The sequence below is a fragment of the Pelodiscus sinensis genome, chromosome 3, assembly GCF_049634645.1.
Source record: "Pelodiscus sinensis isolate JC-2024 chromosome 3, ASM4963464v1, whole genome shotgun sequence".
In the NCBI taxonomy this organism is placed as follows: domain Eukaryota; kingdom Metazoa; phylum Chordata; order Testudines; family Trionychidae; genus Pelodiscus; species Pelodiscus sinensis.
Genome location: NC_134713.1, coordinates 155218172 through 155230076, shown reverse-complemented (window position 1 = coordinate 155230076; position 11905 = coordinate 155218172). Strand labels below are relative to the sequence as shown.

Sequence of the window (11905 nt, the reverse complement as noted above, 5' to 3'; positions counted from 1 at the left end):
CACAATTAGGCTAAGTCTACACTCACGGCTTCTTGTGCGAGAAATATGCAAATGAGGCTACGTGTGGAATATCGCTGAGCCTCATTTGCATACCTAATGAGCCACCATTTTTGCAGAAGAGGCTCTTGTGCCAGAAGGAGCTGTCTACACTGCCCCTTCTTGCACAATGCCATTATTCCTGAAAATAATTGGCATAGCAGCATTGCACAAGAGGGTTTTTCTTGCGCAAGAAGGGGCAGTGTAGACAGCTCCTGGCACAAGAGCCTCTTCTGTAAAAACAGCAGCTCATTAGGTATGCAAATGAGGCTCAGCGATAGTCCACACTTAGCCTCATTTGCATATTTCTCACATAAGAAAGCGCAAGTGTAGACATAGCCTCTGCTTCTTATATAGTGTGGTTATAACTGACTCTCCAAACAGTGGTTGCTAGTGCTGCAACCTGACATGGGATGTTAGCTGAAGGAGGAAGTTATTACAACCTAATCTCAGTAACAGACGTTTGGAAGAGGTCTTCACTAAATAGTCAGGCTTCGGCTTTCTGTCCTGGGCCCCAGTGAGTCTTATCTCTCTGCTTTATTTTGGTGGATCCCCTGAAACTTGCTTGCAGGCCCCAGAGGGCCCTGGCCTTGCTGAGACCACTGCTTTATGGAACAGCATAAAAGCAGTACAAAGATCATGCTCTTTCTGAACAGTGGGCATTGTAGCTATTGTCCTGTTCTAAACAGGTGAACTGGCAATACACCAAACTCAGCTCCCTGCCCAATATTTCAGCACTGTGTATTGGGAGTAGGTGCCCCCACCTTTGTGCATGTGTGATGGGGTGTTACTTTCAGGCTTCTGCACAGGTTTATGGTACATGCAACCTCAGCTGCAACAGAGACTGCAAATGGTGTGTGCAATCAGCACAAAAGTTGCCCCAAAGAACTAGGAAGGGGTGTTGTGATGGGGTACTGAACCCTCCCCAACCCTGAAAGGGTTACAATGGCTCACAAGAGGCTATTTGGCTGGATGGGCTGCCCCAGGTGAGGGGTAGGCTAGCTACAGCCTCAGCTGAACCTAACTCAGCTGCCTCCTATCAAGCCAGAGAGAGCTGAATAAGAAGAGGCTGCTGCAGGGGGAGAGAAAGCAATTACCTGAGAAATGCATAGGAAGAAACCCAGAGATCACAAGATCAGCTACAAAGGTCCAAGCTGTCTCACCTTCCTATTTTCCCTGGGCATTTTCCTCTTCCCTCTCTCAGCAATGAGTAAGTACTGCTGATTCCCCCCCCCCCTCCATAGCCTCTTTGGGTTGCTTTCTCTCTGGTTTTATAGGAGCCCAGCCTCTTCCTGCACAGCTGGGTCACGTTCAGTTAAGGCTGTATAGCCAACTCACATCTCACCCAGTGTAGCTCATCCTGTCAAACAGCCTCTTGTGGGGCACAGTAACATCTTAGGAGTGTTGTGAGCTGAACATCCCATCCCAGTACCAGGTCTTGTCTCAGACAGAAGAGTGATAAAAGACACCAAGCCACACATGTCTCTAAGCAGATCCACCTTACTGGGGTTGCTTTGTTTACTCCTGTAGCCTGAACCACAGGCATAATCCTGGGCTGGGCAGATGAGACCTAAGGTCTTATTTAGATCAAGAGCTGCTTTGATGTGTTCACATTCAGGGCACTAAAATAAACTAAAACTATGATTTTTTTCTCCAAATGCTTGTTTGTCTTTCAGAAACAGGCAAAATGAACTCTCGATTGCTTCATCCAGCCTTACTACATTTAGAAATCTCCCAGTGCCAGTTCTCTGGGCTGCTGTCACTCACTCCTACACTGCCAAACCTGAACCCATACACACTCCAGCTTGCATGTCGGAGTCAGCGCTACAATCAAAACCTTTTGTTGGGGTGAGAGGAAGTTTTGCATGGCTAAGAGTACAGCATTGTCCTGCATTGTCTGCAGTCACAAAACAGCTAGCCTGTAGCAAGAGAGTAAAATGTTCAAAGTAACACAAGCCTTTTAGAATGAATTGGATTCTGTATTTGAATTATTCAAGCCATTTGGAGAAGTGGCAGAAATAATGAACTTTAACTGCATTGAAATCCTGTATTAGTCTCTGCTCTCAAGTCAGCATTAATCTGGTGTGTGTCAGTCATTTGTATGCTTGCAAAGTCCATCCGCTTCTTTGCAGCGGAGCTAATAATAACCAGCCCTGCAGCTGGAGAAGTGGAGTCCTGAGGGTTGTGCCCATGGGCTACCCGGGATGGGACCTGTGTTGACAAGAAGAAGGGAAGGGTGGGGGGACTGAATTCCAGAGTTGTTTTCCTTACGAATGAGCTTGCCCGGATTCACTTTTTCCATACGATTGCACCACTGCTGGCTATTTCAGTTGCTAGCTTTCTCCAAACAGAGAGGGGACTTGCTGCTTGGCGAGGGAAACAGGCAGGCTGTTGTCAATCTGTAATCAGGGCATGAGAAGCCAGTGCTGCAGGGCATTTTTATTTGTAGAATGAGAGAAAAAGTGATGGAGTGAGCCTGTAGGGAATCTGGACTCCTAGTTTCCCCCAGGGCTGGTGCTGAGTAGGCAACCCCCTTGGAAAGCTTCCTTAGGATGGTGGTTTGGCTCCTGACTGCTGCTGGTGCAACAGGGTTGCTGGAGCCTTCCTGATACTGTTTAGAGTGGCCAGCTTTCTCATTTGTGAAAATTGGACCCTGAGTGCCAGAACCTCTCCCGCCTCTCTAAGGGTGCCAATTTCCCTGACTGGACACGATTCACGACTAGTCTGTCCAATTGGGAAAGCTGGCAGCCCTGCTTCTCACAGAGGCCTTGCACTTGATCTGCCTCTTTCTCAGGGCCCAATCACCAGCTGCTTCCCACCTTTCCCACTTACACTTGGTGCTCTTTCAACCTCACTCCCTCTGCCAGCTAAGTCAGGCTCTGGGGATGGGAGGTGACTGGGACAAGACAGGAGGAGGGAGTGCTGCACTCCAGGGGTGATGGGCAAGATAGGAGGTCAGCACCCCATGGGCAGGGCACAAAGGAGGCAGAGAAAGGGGTCCGGTCACTGACCTTGCTCTGAGCTTCAGTGCCAACTCGCACTCCAGGGGCTGGAGCTTGAGGGGAATGAAGGGAAGTGTCTTTTGCTGCTTCTCCATTGGAGGTCACATCGTGTGTGTGTGTGTGTTGGGAGTGCGGGGGTTGGGAGCCAGGTCAGTGAGGATTGTGGGGGTTTTGTTTTTTGCTTCTCACTTGTGTGTGGCCCTTGACTGATTTTTCTGTGGGTTGGTGGTCCCCGATCCAAAAAAGGTTCCCTACCCCTGGTTTAGCATAAGTAGTTAACTCATGTTAAGGCAGTTTCTTCATTCGAGCTGCATACTAATGTGCCATTTCCTGCCAATGTTTTTTCCTAAGGAGAAATTAAAACCATTTGTTACATATTTTTCCATCTGAGTCATGGGTTATTTGAAGCCAATCACAGTTCATTTCCAGTGAAGAGGATTATGATTCTGTACACGGAATGAACTTTAACATTCTTCATTGCTTCCATGTTCTGTGTTCAGTGGCCATCTGTCTTGTATTTTAAAGGATGGAGTTTCTTTAGTAATTGGTATCCTAAGATATTTATCCACTAAGGACCAGTTCAGAACTATCTGATCGGATACAAATATTTTCAAGCAGTAGTAATCCAAAGGATCATACCATGACTCATTTCATTTGTACACCTAATGAGATCACAGGGTGGTTTCCTTGAAAAATATGAGAAAAAGTTTATTTTTATATTATCAGAGGGGTAGCCACGTTAGTCTGGATCTGCAAAAGCTACGAAGAGTCCTGTAGCACTTTATAGACTAACAGATGTATTGGAGCATAAGCTTTCATGGGCAAAGACCCACTTCATCAGATGCATGTAGTGGAAATTTCCAGAGGCAGGTATAAATATTCAGTCCAGAATAAGGCTAGAGATAACGAGGTTAATTCAGTCATGGAGGGTGAGGCCCACTTCTAGCAGCTGATGTGGAGGTGTGAACACCTGGGTTATGTCTACACTCACAGCTTTTTGAGCCAGAAATATGCAAATGAGGCTAAGCATGGAATATCACCAAGCCTCGTTTGCATACCTAATGAGCCGCCATTTTTGCAGAAGAGGCTCTTGCTCCAGAAGGAGCTGTCTACACTTCCCCTTCTTGTGCAAGAAAATCCCTCTTGCGCAATGCCTTTATGAAAATAATTGGCATAACGGCATTGCGCAAGAGGGGTTTTCTCACGCAAGAGGGGAAGTGTAGACAGCTCCTTCTGGCGCAAGAGCCTCTTCTGCAAAAATGGCAGCTCATTAGGTATGCAAACGAGGCTTGGTGATATTCCATGCTTAGCCTCATTTGCATATTTCTGGCTCAAAAAGCTGTGAGTGTAGACATAACCCCGGTGTTCACACCTCCACATCAGCTGCTAGAAGTGGGCCTCACCCTCCATGACTGAATTAACCTCGTTATCTCTAGCCTTAATCTGGCCTGCATATTTATATCTGCCTCTGGAAATTTCCACTACATGCATCTGGTGAAGTGGGTCTTTGCCCATGAAAGCTTATGCTCCAATACATCTGTTAGTCTATAAGGTGCCACAGGATTCTTTGTCGCTTTATTTTTATATTGTTGTCCTGGGTCGTTACTCCATGCATTTGGTGTTGCCTTTGTATCTTTTAGAATTGAAACAGGCATACACCATACTACATTTACATATATTGTTCACTTAAGCTAGTGTAAACCAGAACTACTATTAATGGGAAAATGTGGCATATATTATGCATTCATTAAACCCTTTATAGCAGAGGAAGTCTTCAGAATCTTTGTTATAAGTCAGACAACAGGAATGTGACTGGTTTGAGTCTGATTCAAACTGTGTGTGTGTATTCAGTCAAAAATGAGGGCAGCACTGATGCCAAAATCCTAAAGAGGCTTATTGCTGGGTTCTCTAGTGGCTTTTGCCACTGCTTTGTGGAAAGCACAGTTAAATGCTGTAGAAATATTGGCCTGATGAAGGAACAAACCTGTTAATTCATTGTATCATCTTTGGATCTGAACATATTCTATCAAACTGCAGAACTCTCCAAATTCCTTGAGTCATATGTTACTGCAGCAGAGGCAGCTAGAAGCCTTTATGACCACACAAAGGATCTCTTCTCTCAGGATCCCTGAGCTGCATGCTTATATTATGCTGGCCCAGCTTACTGATTTCTCATCTGACTCAGTGACAAGCTTCTTGTTGACTTTCCTAACTTTCCTTACTCCCGCTAGTGTCAAAAGGTTCTGCTTTCTCTCCTGAATTCCTCACAATTCCTCCCACAAATACACACAGTTACAAGGATCACTATATTTTAAACGGGATGCTAAGGATAACGGGATGCTAAGGTGTGGGAGAAACAAGACAGACAGGAAGAAGAGGATCTGTTAGTATTAACTCAGGGGTGTCCAAACTTTTTTCAAAAAGGGCCAGATTTGATGAAGTGAACATGCGTGAGGGCCGACCATTTTGCCTGACATTCTTTGAACCATTAAAATTAAATGCAAATTAACTATTTTATGCAAAGTTTATTGCAAATGGCATACTTTTCATTTCGTCACATGGATGACAAATCTAAACAGGTGTTAAATCACTCTGCCTTTCATATCTGAAGGCCAGATGAAAAAAAAATCCAGGAAGCTGAAATATATGTCAGGAACATTGTAAAGTACATTACATATTATTGGTAATAAAGGTTGTCTGTCAACTTTTAAGTTCAAAAAATATGAACAGGAACATAACACCAAGTATACATGTTGTGTCCAAATATATTTATAACTGATTTAGACCAACTGACATTAACTGAGATTTTACAATGTATTCATCTCAATACATATGGATTCATTGGGGGCCATAAAAGATAGATATTGCCAAATTACCTGGGGGGCCGTAATAAACCGGAACACGGGCCGCAATTGGCCCCCGGGCCGGACTTTGGACATGCCTGTATTAACTTGTATAAGGCCCTACAGAACATAGGGCCAGCTGTATGCTTGTTAAATAACGCTAGTCAATTCCATGTTGACAGCTGTGTAAGAACAGCTAGGTCTAGTGAGAAACCATAGATACATGGCACAGCACTAGATGCAAGTTTGGGTCCACAAATCTGGTTGATTAGGCAGCCCTTAACTGTTTGACACTACCTTGTGAAAGACTAGGGACACTGGTGCAAGGAGTTAATCTGCTTAATGGGGACAATAAGGCAAGATAACCTCCAGCAATCGTGGAATTTAACTAAGCTGGAGTGTGATTCATCTGCAACATGGGATGTAATTGTTATCACTGTGTTTTGAAATATTTGTTTGGCTCCACTTAGTGGTAAAGCTGTATGCCTCAAATCAGCACTAGATGATTTTCAGCAAAAAAGCAATGACAGAATAGAACTGAGTTTTCTGTAGACCTTTCTGATTCAGATTGGCAGCTGTGGTACATATACCTTCAGCGTACAGCATGGTCAACCATCTTCTGTAGCTCCCTTTATAGTGAGTTAGACAGCAGTATTGGGGTAAGTGGGAGCCATTTTGTATTCCATTTACAAACACCTCTCGATGGAACACTGTTGGAACAGAAAGCGTTTTGATCACTTTGATCACTACAAGGCAGTAAGCCCCTCTCTAAAACACACATTGGCAACACTGCAAGACTAGCAAAGAAATTGCAAATGTTGATGATACTGAGTATGTCATCTTTAAAAATGTGCAGCTCTCCCTCACACTTCACTACTGCATTGTAATGCCTTTGTGCTGTCAGTATTGGGTAGGAGTACGGCCCTATCACATTCACAGTCCATTTTGGTCAATGTCACAGTAACAGGATTTTAAAAATAATACATTTCATTATTTCAGCAATTTAAATCTGAAATGTCACAGTGTTGTAATTTTAGGACTCCTGACCCAGAAAGGAGTTGTGGGGGGAGAGAGGTCAGAAAGTTATTATGGGGGACGGGGTTCAGTATTGCTACTCTTATCGCTGTGCTGCTGCAAACGGTGGTGCTCCCTTCCAAGCTGGGGAGCAGTGGCTGCTGGCCAGAGCCCAGCTCTGAAGGCAAAGCCACCACCAGCAGTAGCACAGAACTAAGGATGGCATGGTGTGGTATCATCACCCTTATTTCTGCGCTGACGCTAGCAGGGCACTGCCTTCAAAGCTGGGCACCCAGCCAATAGATTCTGCTTTCCAACTGCCTGGCTCTGTCAGAAGCACAGAAGTAAGGATGGCAATACTGCAGCTTCCCTAAAATAACTTTGTGACCCACCACTCCTTTTTGGGTCAAGAAACCCAGTTTGAGACGTGCAAAATCTATATAATATTTGGTAAAAGCACACAGAAGACTAGATTTCATGGGGGGTGGAGGGGCACCAGATTTCATGGTCTGTGATGCATTTTTCATGGCCATGAATTTGGTAGGACCTCTATCTGAGCCAAGATATGGTCTGAAACTTTAGCCTGTCACATTGCAACTAGAAGATGAGTGCTACTGACACAAGTGACCCATCTTCCTCCCCAACCAATTCTAAGAAATAGACATAGTTTTTTTGGATTTCCATGGAATAAAAACTCACTCTTCAGGTGCTACTTCCTCATTCCACAGTATCAAAAATATATTGGATCATTATAGCTTGCAATGTAAAAAAAACTTCCAAAGTTGTACCCGAGACCACTTAGGAACTTCGTAGTTCTCCCTGTGCTGCTTACTGTGGGCCTCTCAGAACTTTGCAGCGATAGTGAGACAGCTTTTATGTTTTCCTGGCCCCTACCACCCAAGATAAGAATTTCCCTTCACTGTATGGCCAATACCACTGCTAAGCTGCTCTGATTCCCTCCGGTAGAGAAGTGTTACACACTGATTTTGCTGCAATTAAATCTCCCAGTAAAGCAGTGAGGGGCAACTTAGGCAAGTGAGTGGGCCCATGAGTGGTCCTCCTCCATCTCATTGGGCCTCAAAACTGTCATAACCATGATGGTTTCCTGGATAGGATAGTTATGCCTTCAGCGCTTGTGTGGCTTAGAATTTGCAGGGTGTTCTGATTGAACCCTAGCAGTTCGTAGATTGGATGCAGTGGGAGTACATAGCTCTCACAATGTTGTGTGCAATCAGCATGCACCTTGCTTCATGTGCCCTTGCTTTAAGTTTGTGTCATTTTTGTAATACCAGTAGGAAAAAAACTACTCCGATGAAAACCAGCAGAATCTGGCAACCTTGCACTTGGGTAATGGTAAAAAAAAGTCTTATGGGCCACATATACAGCTGGCTTCAGGCAGCCCACCACTGCTGTAAAGAGTGCATTTAGAGATGGCTGGAAAATGACAATTTTACCTGAAATTTCAAAGAAAATTAAACAATTTAAATTCCATTCTAAATGGTTTCTAGATTTTTTGAAAATGTGTGTTCAAATAATTATTTTTGTTTCATGGTATAGTTTATTTCCTCTTCAGCCTTTCTCTCCCATTTTTCCTCCTGAAAAAGAGGAGGGGTAAAAAACACCCCACTTTACAAAATAGATTCAAAGCATTTTTTTTTACTATAATGAGAATTAGGAAGATTTTAAATGATACAAAATGATTATACAAAATTAATTGCATTTTCTCCACACCTGGAAAGTCATTTTTCAGTGAAAATGTTTCAACCATCTGTAGATATATCCATTATTAAACTGATATTACACTTGATCTCATTTTTTTTGTATCCTAGTGGGATGATATAGGGAGATCAGTGATTAAGTATTTTGCAAGATTAGTTTTCCGAGAAGTTTGGGGACAGTGGCAGATACTTAGGAAAGTACAGAAGTTATTTAGTGTGTTTTGTGCTCCTTAAAAGTTTGTAGGGCTTCTGAAAATTTTCCCCTTGAAGTTTAGCAATGAATTTTGCAATCTATCTTAAATTTCTTTCAACTTCATAGCACTCTTATCTAGATTCTCCCCCACAAACATATACTAGATAAGAGTGCTATATAAGGAGCACAAAACACACTGAAATACATATTAATTCCTGGGGTAACTGCAGTGAAGTCAGTGGCTTTAGCCCAGGAATTAATATGGCCACATGGGAAAACTAGCCAACATGTCTCTAAAGGGTAAAGAATTAGCTGACTAGCAACCACTGCACATCCCTAGAGCCATAGGGCTGGCATGAGATCATGTTGCCTCTAGGTGGTGCTTCTGTATCACTTTCCACATGCTACTCTGGCAATAGACAACACGGCTGACACTGATCAATGGTGCAAATGGATTAGAAGTGCAGAATTTAGGAATTATCACAAGAATCAGAAGCCTGAGGTGGAAACAAAATAGTCAGGCCACCCAGTCCATCTCCCTGTCAATGCAGGATTGATTGTTCTTCGTGATAGATAGTGCTGGGGTTTTTACCACTTCCCTGGTAAATTATATTTTTATCTTATAGATCTGCCATGAATAAAGTTTTCCTGAAATTCAGTTCAGTTAACAATTACTTAATTTCATCCTGTGACTCCAAGTTCAATCATAACCAGTTTCTCTAACCCACTGTTTCTCAACCTTTTTTTAATAAAGTACCCCTTTTTAAAAAAGTGCCCCAGTACCCCCAGTTTTCAGAGACACATTTTTTCTACCATTGCAACACATTTGTTTAAACAACTTAATCGTAGCCAGGCAGGTGATGAAATTTTTGGGTGTAAAAAGTACAAAAATAATAAAGTGCTGTAAAACTTAAAGCAAAAAATTCAGTTTTCTTCAAATTTCAGTTGTGTTGAGGTACCCCCCAGACTTCTCTCAAGAAACCCGAAGATTACTTGAGCCACTGATTGAGAAATACTGCTCTAACCCAACCTTGCCTGTCTCAGCTGACCATCTTTACTGAGTCAGAAGGTACCCAATGGCAGAAGTGCTTAGACTTTGGGTACAATAGTTAAAGCCGTCTCCTGGTTCAGGAAGCAAAGCCCTTGATTCCCACCCAGCAAATCCCCATTAGATCACCAGGCTCTGCAGGGAGATCTACTATGAAAGTTAAAGAGGAAACAGGAAATGGAACTTAGGCTGAGAGAGCCTGTAGCCAAGGACCCTTGTTCTTACAATCCTCAGAGGATTGCAGGTGTAGCCTGCAAATGTTCTTCCATTTAGCTTGTTGAGACAGGCCATATTAACAAGCCCCCACCCAGTTTCTCTGCTGCTAATTTATTATGGAAAGTGCAGGAGGTTTGTTTCTGGGGCAAAGTAACTGATCATTCCAAACAATAAAGGGAGACCAAAAGGATATTGACCAGAACATGTGTGAGTATTAACCCACCCTGCTTCAGTCACGCTACAGTTTCTTTTCTTGCTGCAGTGCCATGAGGCAAGGTGTAATGTCTGTGTCAGCTTTATATTTATTTCCTAGATCCTGTCCATTCGAGCTAGACTGGCAATGAGTATTCAGTGGGATGGTTTGTATTTCACATACAGTTAATGTGCCCCAATGAGGAAATTTTTCAGCTAGCATAAGTTCATGAACGTCATCATTTGCTGCAAAGGTTAGGAAATGTAGCAGTTCATGTCCAAAGCATCCCTTACAAAGTTCGAAGTATGGTTACAGTTACATAAAACATTCTACCAGGTATAAGAAACAGTGTCTCTGTGGTCAGGTTTCTCTTTCTCCTATTAAAAGTTTCAATGCTTTATATTATAGATGATGTTTTTAAATTATAGTTTTAAATTTGTATATATTGTCAGTTATTACTCTAGGTTATTTGCTGCAATAAACTGGCCAGAATGCATGTGCATCACTTCCCTCCACTGAACAGAATGAAAATTGCTCATCTGTGTCATAGATCTTGTACTGTTAACTTATGGTGGAGATTCTCCTTTTTGTGGTGGGGGGGGGGGAGAGGCTTTTGGCTATAGGATGATCTGTGTTCTATCTCTGCTACCTCCGTGAGGTTCTGAGGGATCCTAGTGTGTATCATGGTCACAACCGGGAAATCCCATGGATTTGTTATAATACATTTTATAAACAAAATATTTGAAAATGCACATGCCCTGCCTCAAGTGCAGGATCTTGTGTTCCCCTTTTAAGAGCTGACTATACCACAACAAGAACTTCAATCAGAGAGAAAATGCTGTTTTCTCAGCTTGCTATATGCAGTCGATCATCTTTAAAATCCTGTCTACCTGGTAAAAACAATAATTCTGGTGGACCCACTGCAACATGGTAATGCACTGAGACAGGGAAAATATAGTTTAATCAGGCAGTGCAGATGGGAAAAAAATAAGTTTTAACCATGCTATGGCTTTACAACTTATTCCCTCCTCCCCCGGTAGGCGCTACAATTTGTAGTGGACATAATAAAAGTGACATACGCTGATATATGCGCAGAGTGGAGCTGCCTGCTCACCAAAGCACATATAGGAAGTGACAGTCTCTCAATGTAAATGATGATTCATACATCGCAGAGTACACTGCATTTCAGTGAACAGTGCAGCTGAGATTTGCAGCCTGGAGCTACCAAGAAACTGCCAATACCCCCGAAAAGCAAATGTAAGAATAGAAAAACAATATAGCCTGTAGACAACAGCTGGAAGGAAGTTCCCAGTCTGGGAACCACAGGATATGTCCACACAGCCTGCACCAATGAGTCTTGGGCCCTGGTTCAACAGACTCCGGGTCTTGCACTACAGTACTAAAAACAGCAGGGCTACATCTAGACTGGCATGATTTTCCAGAAATGCTTTTAACGGAAAAGTTTTCCGTTAAAAGCATTTTTGGAACAGAGTGTCTAGTTTGGCACGGACGCTTTTCTGCAAAAGCACTTTTTGTGGAAAAGCGTCCATGGCCAATCTAGATGCGCTTTTCTGCAAAAGAGCCCCGATAGCCCTTTTCGCGATCGGGGCTTTTTTGCGGAAAACAAATCTGAGCTGTCTAT

The 11905-nt window shown here is 43.1% G+C and overlaps 1 long non-coding RNA gene across 1 annotated transcript; it reads left to right on the top strand.

Annotated features, from left to right (window-relative positions):
* The first annotated feature begins 322 nt into the window (after positions 1 to 322).
* On the top strand, positions 323 to 2036 carry LOC142828029 (uncharacterized). Its single transcript, XR_012902946.1, has 2 exons — positions 323 to 1246; positions 1713 to 2036. It is a non-coding gene; the product is annotated as an uncharacterized LOC142828029 (long non-coding RNA).
* The last annotated feature ends 9869 nt before the right edge of the window (positions 2037 to 11905 follow it).